At 38.4% G+C, this 7,283-nt stretch overlaps 1 protein-coding gene and 1 long non-coding RNA gene across 4 annotated transcripts in view; one reads left to right on the top strand and one right to left on the bottom strand.

Moving 5' to 3' along the window:
• Nucleotides 1-468: 468 nt before the first annotated feature.
• On the bottom strand, nt 469-2,051 carry LOC118703582. Its single transcript, XR_004983084.1, has 2 exons — nt 1,911-2,051; nt 469-677 (listed from the first exon to the last, which is right to left on the bottom strand). It is a non-coding gene; the product is annotated as an uncharacterized LOC118703582 (long non-coding RNA).
• A 206-nt stretch (nt 2,052-2,257) lies between these two features.
• PDE4D (phosphodiesterase 4D) overlaps nt 2,258-7,283 on the top strand; it is a 1,149,946-nt gene continuing 1,144,920 nt past the window's right edge. For 2 of the 3 annotated variants that reach the window (XM_036410645.2, XM_045571772.1), the window contains exon 1: nt 2,258-2,389. The gene's annotated coding sequence lies outside the window, so the exon portion shown is untranslated. The remainder of the gene's footprint in view (nt 2,390-7,283) is intronic. The other variant, XM_036410646.2, reaches the window with a different exon arrangement.

Genomic DNA, 7,283 nt, shown 5'->3' with positions numbered 1-7,283 from the left:
TCATTTCCTTGCTTTCCCTGTGAGGTTTTCTCTGCTATGAGACAGCTCCGGGTACGAAACAATCTAGATTCCGCCCAAAGGGCCAAGGAGCAGTAACATGTCTCAGTCTATCACGATTATTATGATTCTAGGAGGGGAAGGCAGTGCTAATCATTTAAAAAGCTTTTATCACGAACGTGTGTTGAGATGAACAGCTTGAAGTTGAGACCATGGAAACAGTGTTTGTGAGGGTGCAGGAGCCAGAGGTCGGCCTGTGAGTCAGCTGCCTGTGAATGCTGAGACCGCACAGGAGCTTGCTGGCTGGTTGCAGGCTCTTGCCTTGGGTGGTGAAGTGGTTGCCTTCAAGAGCTTGGGAGGTGATTCCTATGGGAAGTTTCTGGACAACAATACCTGTGAAATGACTTAAAGGCCTTCAAGTATTCTTGGCCTTGGTCTGCGGACCAATGGAGATTCATTCAAACATGGGAGTTCGAGGGGATTTTAATGAAGTTTTATTAAGGGAATGAGAAACGGGGAGTTGGGTGTGTTGAGGATTCAACGGCAATATTACCTTAAGGGTTTGATTTCCACTTCAGGCTAGATGATCCATATTACCTGTGAGTATAGAGAACAACCATTTTGACAGCCTGGCTTCCTCAGACGTTTTGGTTCTCACATAGTCACCGTAGACAACAGCACTGTCAAATGAACAAAGATTTAGTTAAATAAAACATAGTTAAACAGAGAAGCAATATTCTTCCCTGGCTAGACACACATGGGACAATTCAGAGAACAGGTCCTGGGGGAATTGTTGTTGGATTACTTCTCCTGTTCCCGGTGTGCTGCTATGTTTTTCTTTTTGGTGTCAAATCTCAAGTTGGACGCAGTCAATTATCTACAGCAAACAAAAGGTGCATAAATGTTTCTTCTGTTACGATTGTTTATATTTCATCACTAAACAAAGCAAGTTTTCCTTCCTGGCTTCTGCTGGGAGCAGATAAAACTGACATGATTTAAATATTGTGAAGGTTCTGTTGTCGCTTCGAAAGTATAATGATTGATTCAGCCATTAAAAGGTTTATTACACAGATTTTTTTCGTTGCTAATGTTACACTTGCTAGGAAATTTGTTGAAGAAACACTATTTGCTGAGGATTTGAAAGGATTTGCTGTTGGGTAAAGTACACCAGGTACCTAAGGGTGTGGTCCTGGGGCTACGTGTATGTCAATTCCATTTTGTGTGTGTGTGTGTGTGTGTGTGTGTGGGGGGTGTTTACTTTTCTATTTTTTGTCACCTCTTTTAACTTAAAAATGTTTTCCTTTAATAACTACAAATTTGGAACTATGGTATAACAGCAGTAGTTGGTGTACGTAATACTTTAAAATATAATGCGAAGTATGAAATATTGCCAAGAAATCAAAACAAAACAGAAAGCCAGGCCCCCGGGGGGCTCTGTCAACTTTTTTTAAATGTCATTCTCTCTCCCAACAACCCCACGTGGTGCATGCTTGTGTGGTCTAGGTTCCTAGGGCCAGAGGAGCTGGGCATTAACCTACCTTCCCAATTTACACTTCGAGCCTAGTTATTTCCTTTCCCATACGAAAAGCACTTAACTGTTCTCACGAAACGCCTTTTCTTTCCCTGCTTCAGCCCCCTTTCCTTGTTTCTGTGTTTGGGTGAGAAGGGTGCACAGCTCTAAGACTGCTCTGGAAAATGATCTCTTTTCCTCCTCCCACGATCCTTTCGGTTTCAAGTTCATTTCAGGTACCCTAAGCCTCCCTGGATTCATGCTCTTAATAACAAACGATCCTACAAAAGATTAGAATGGGGGGAGGGGGATAAAATTGAAGCATACCTAGTTGCCCCAGTGGCTTCCTGCATATAATTGGACTCAGCATTACTCCTGCTAAAAATAAAAAGATGGAAATTACCTGAGGTTTTTGCTGCTGTCATTGCCCTTCAGTTCTCAGGGGCAGCTCGGTCCTTTAATGCCGGCTCCGCCTGGGATTGCCAAGCCAGGAAAGGTCTTGCTCCAGGTGTAGTTGCGTTTTCTCAGGTCGGCTGTCCTGCCCTCAGACAATGGAGCTGTGATTTTCCTCTGGCCCTTGTGAGCCAAAGTGATTCCAGATAAGCAGATTATTGTGTGAACTATCTCATCTTTGTTGTTCTAGTGCAGCCCTTTCAGCTTTCCAGAGCCAGTTAGACTTGTTATGAGGAGCTAAATGATTGGCTGGATCTGGGGCTCAGTTTCATAAATTATAGCCCAGCGTACGAGCAGCACGAGTCCTATAGTTGCCGTAGTCCAGAGGCCTGCAGTTCCTGCTTTAACGCAGATGTAGTGGTAATTGAGTTCTAGCACGGCCTTGGATGTTTCTGTCCTAAATAGCTGACATTGCATCTTCAAGACTGTGTGAGTAATCCTGACTTTTTTTTTTTTAAACTCAGTAAATTAATTACATGCCCTGAGAGGGAGTGATTGTAATTAGAAAATACTGAATTAGCAGATGATTCATTTTCAAGGTGCTGTTTTATATGTATCATGTTCCGTGCAGTTTATCTTAAGGCTTCTAAGACCTGGCAGGGCTATTCCAGCTTTTTGCCATGAATCACAATCAGGCTGCATTTTGAGGGAGGCTGTTCCGTGTGTGTTGTAGCCCTGTGTGTTTTATGGGGTCAGTTAAGTGATAAAGGTCCAACATGAGCAGATGAAAGCGGGATTCTGGTGTCTGCGCAATGGCTGGGAACACGTCAGTCAGGCAAGTTTCAAGATTTTTCTATTCCCACCGGTGAATATTGAGAGGGAGCAGCGAATGATCATTTTGGGGCGCAGGTACACAGCCATGAAAGCCCCAAAAAAGGAGAAATGTAAAATGATAGCGACGATACTGCTCTTCGCTGTCCTCTGAAGCTGAATTAAGATATTCTGTATAAATAACTGGGTACTTTTTACATGTATAAAAATGTCCTGTCGTGGTTCTCTTAACGTGGCAGAGAGCTGAATGAGAAACTACTAGCTCATTTTTAAAAGCCTTATAAGAAGTGTATTAAACATACACAGACACAACCATAATAGAAGAAAGTATGTGGACTGGAATTTGTGGTCGCAGCATCAAATTATCCCAGGGAAGCCGTTGTCATGTTCTTGTAATTGTTGGGGCGAATTCTGATGCTAACAAGGTTTAAGATAAAGCTGGAGAAGACTGAAGTGAGAAACTAGAAAACAGTAGCATTTTATTACCTTCTGCAGCATACACTGCAAGATAGAATTAATACTGAGTATGACTGGTTAATATAAGTAGTTCAGTTTTTACTTAAAAACGTTCATTTCTCCTATCATTAAAAAAAATAGGGCTTTTGCTTATAAAGTTAGTGCTTAGAAATAATTTTTCTTCCTTCTAGATAATTTTTATACTTTTTACTATATCACAAAGCTAGGTAATTTCTTATCATTTGGGATTGTTTTCCAATTTGCTTTTTCTCTTTAAATCTATAAATACAAATGAATACATTTGTACTATGTATAAGCCTCATGCATAAATCATTTGGACAGTTTTTTAAAATCACAGGTTCCTGTGACAAATATAAACTTCTAATAGCAATAGTAATTACTTGCCATTTCCTATAAAATATTATTTATATACTCAAGAACAGTTTATATTTAGTTCCATCCACTTAAATGACTGACATAATTTAGCCGGTAGGAAAGAAATATTAGTTGTGATTTTGTAAAATTTTATGGTTAGATCAAACTGGCAATGCAAAGTTTTGTTGTTAAAAATATAAAATAAAAATATGGCCCTGTTGTGGTCACATCCATGGATGAGGCTTATAAAAGGAAAGGAAAATAATCAACGTAGAATTCTGTATCCACCAAACGCATGTAAAATAGTTTTCAAGAAAAGTAATTCAGATATATTCTTTGAGGAAACACATTTACTTTTATGAGGAGACAGTCTGAGTACTTTTTATTGAGGTAGAAAAGCGGGTTCACTTATTGAGTTTCCATAGCCATAGACACTAATAGTCATAGTTGATCCACTCATTGTTCTACATTCCTAACTGTATTAGTGGAAGAAAGCGGTGCATTTATAAAAGGAATATGATCTCATCCCTCAAGGTGGCTGGAGGCCCATCAGAGTAAGTAGTGGTGGGAGTGAGAGCTACTTTACCTGAACTGGCTTCTGACTTCTAACCAGGCTGCTCCTCTTCTGGTGGAATTTGTGTATTTTTCTTGATGCAGCAATCATCTTCCCTTTCCCCTTTCCCTAACTTCTGTCTTTAGATTAACTTACTTGGGCTCCTGATGAGATGAATCACATGAAAAATGACAGTGTTCCATGTTCAAACTTTAACAAGCTGCCCATGGGATTCAGAAGACGTTAAGAACCAGGTGTTTAGGGCTCAGGGAGATTCTGGTGGACATATCCTAGGAATATTAAGATCCAGCCCTGGTACTGCCTCCAAGACCTTCATCTTGTTAGTTTTCCCTGAGATCCCAGGATCACATCTCTTTTTTGTGAATGGGCAGAATTTTAAGAAAAGCAAGACTGGAGGGGTGCCAGGTGCCAGGGGTGGACACAAAGCTGTGGGCAAGGCACAGAGGGAGAACAGCTGATCTTTCTTTTCTCTGTGCCTCTTTATTTTGTGAAGCCATTTTTTGTCTGATTGTGGAAGTTCTTTCGCAGATAAGATTCTGTAAAACTATGCATATCTGCCTTAGACAGATGGATTTGACATAAGATGTATCCAAAAAGGAATGTATTACATCATGAACTTGCAAAGTGTTCATGAATACACATTGGCATTTGGAAACTATTAACACTACCTACTAAAGCAATGACATAAATCCAAATTGAAAAAAAATATTATTTCTTGATTGAATTACATTTTCCAGTGTTTTATTTGGTGAATTTTGCTTTTGGAAAAACTTACTCTTTCTTCTCTAAGACATTTCCTCTCCCTCCTCCTCACAGCATTATATATAACGGACTAATCTTATTGCTTAATCTTTCCCCCCAATTTAATTATTTCTAGTTGACATTTTCAAAAGAGTTGCCAGCCTACCTTGAACATGTTTTAAAAATGGAGCAAAACAAATGAAACAATCCCCACGCCCCCACACAACATCACAAATGCTTTAGCTATTTTATTTTCCTCCTTTTGGGAGTTTGACAATACCCATTGGTGGAGGAGGAGCTTTGATTTAATTTGAAAATAATTAATTATTATATTTTAATTATATAGTGTATGTGGATGATATAAGTTCCTATTATATTAACAACTAGCCAAAATTGTGTCTCTTAAATTTCCAATCTCAAAAAGCTCAATGATTTAGTGAATTACTCTTGGTTAGTGAGATTATGCTTAGGTCATTACATTTTTGTAAGCCTCAGTTTCTATATCTGTAAAATGAAAAAAAAAATGATACTGTTTTCTGATATTTTACTGTTTCAGTGATCAGAAGCATAATGAGAATGTGCTTATGAAAGAACATTTTAATTCTTTGTACATTGTAATATACTGTACAAATAATACACTATTATTGCTATAGAAGCTCACAGCACTAGTTAGCTTCCTTTACTTCTAAGTCTATGTTTCAAGTAATGGATAAATACTTTTTAAAGCAGAGTAAGTTTTCACTTTTGATCTTGAAAAATTATAAAGGCCATTAGAGCCTAGGTCCTTATCTGTCTATTACTTAACTATTAAAAATACCAGTGGGGTAACTGTGGCAATAAATATGGTATTGTATGTAAATATATTTATTAAACTAAGTGCCATATAAATGTTACTTATAATAACTATTTCCAATATATTAATAAAAGTATAAATTATCAATTTTTAAAATGAAAAATATCCAGTATATTTCTTCCTGATTAGTTTTATTAACTTTCTAAGCTATGTCTGCCTCCCCCAGACAGGCTGGATTTTCTTGTCGGGTAAGCTTGTGCTGTGAGTTTCTTTACAGTGAGATATAGCACTGAGCTGAGAGTCAGATAAGCATTCCTTCACAGTCTACATTTAGAGTTGTTAATGGCAAAGCTTTAGGACATATAGTTTTCTCACAGGAAAAGGTGAGTTAAAAAATTCAGACTGACAGATGTTCTTAGATTAAAAAAATATTTTTATTGATTTTAGAGAAGAAGGGAGAGGGAGAGAGAAAAATCAATGATGAGATAGAATTATTGATTGGCTGCCTCCTGTATGCCCCCACTGGGCCCTGAGCCCCAAATCTGGAAATCAAACCATGACCTCCTGGCTCATAGGTCAATGCTTAACTATTGAGGCATGCCGACTGGGCTGTTCTTAGATTTTTTTTATTCTTGTCTTGACTCTATTAAATTTCACTAGTGGAATAATCACATGGGCTGTAAGGTGATACTTATCCTGAGGACTTTTCATCTGAAGAATGACAAGAAAAGTCAAAATGACTTTGTGAACGATTCAGAGTTCAGTCAACAGTTGTGAATACCTAATTTTCAACTGGTTCTTCTTTGGAAGACCATCATTATTTTTGGAATATTGGTCACAGCTGTGTCCTACATTCCAGCTTCTTGAGCACACTGTTGTTAGGATTTTATTTCCTAACAGTACTTAGTTGGAAGAAGTTCTACCACCTATAGTACTTTTTATTCTTTGTAGATGAAATCATAAAAGTGGAAGGCACAATAAGCAAAACAAGATAAATGAAATGGATACTCTCCCACCCAGCAATTCACGAGGGAACTTTGCAGAAATGAAGGAATTTCATTTGTATTACAGCTTGAATACTACCACCTAGGACCATTGTCTAGACTTTTTTATGTCTTTGGTGACTATATGAGACCACTCTTCAGTAATTTAAGATTGTAATGAAAGAATGCTTTCTAATTTTATTATTCCCCCAAGCTTTATTGAGATATAATTGACATATAACAGTGTAGAAGTTTAAGATGTACAACATGTTTACGAGATATATATATATATATATACACACACACACACACACACACACACACACACACACACATACTTATATATTACAAAATTATTGCCACCACATTGTTAGCTAGCACCTATGTCATATCATCACATAGTGTCTGTCTCTTTGTGCTGAGAACATTTAAGTTTAGGACATTGCAGTTGGACATCCCTCTCACAATCTGGGATTGCTGGTTCCTAACTCTTTCACCTGCCTGCCTGCCTGATGGCCCTAACTGCTCCCCTGCTTGTCTGTAAGCTCCTAACTGCCCTCCCCTGCCAGCCTGGTTGCCCATAACTGCCCTCTCCTGCCAGCCTGTTGTCCCTAACTGCCCTCCCCTGCT

Source organism: Pipistrellus kuhlii, unplaced genomic scaffold (assembly GCF_014108245.1).
Source record: "Pipistrellus kuhlii isolate mPipKuh1 unplaced genomic scaffold, mPipKuh1.p scaffold_m20_p_4, whole genome shotgun sequence".
In the NCBI taxonomy this organism is placed as follows: domain Eukaryota; kingdom Metazoa; phylum Chordata; class Mammalia; order Chiroptera; family Vespertilionidae; genus Pipistrellus; species Pipistrellus kuhlii.
The sequence above is the reverse complement of the archived record's forward strand: the minus strand, read 5'-3'. Positions and strand labels throughout refer to the sequence as shown.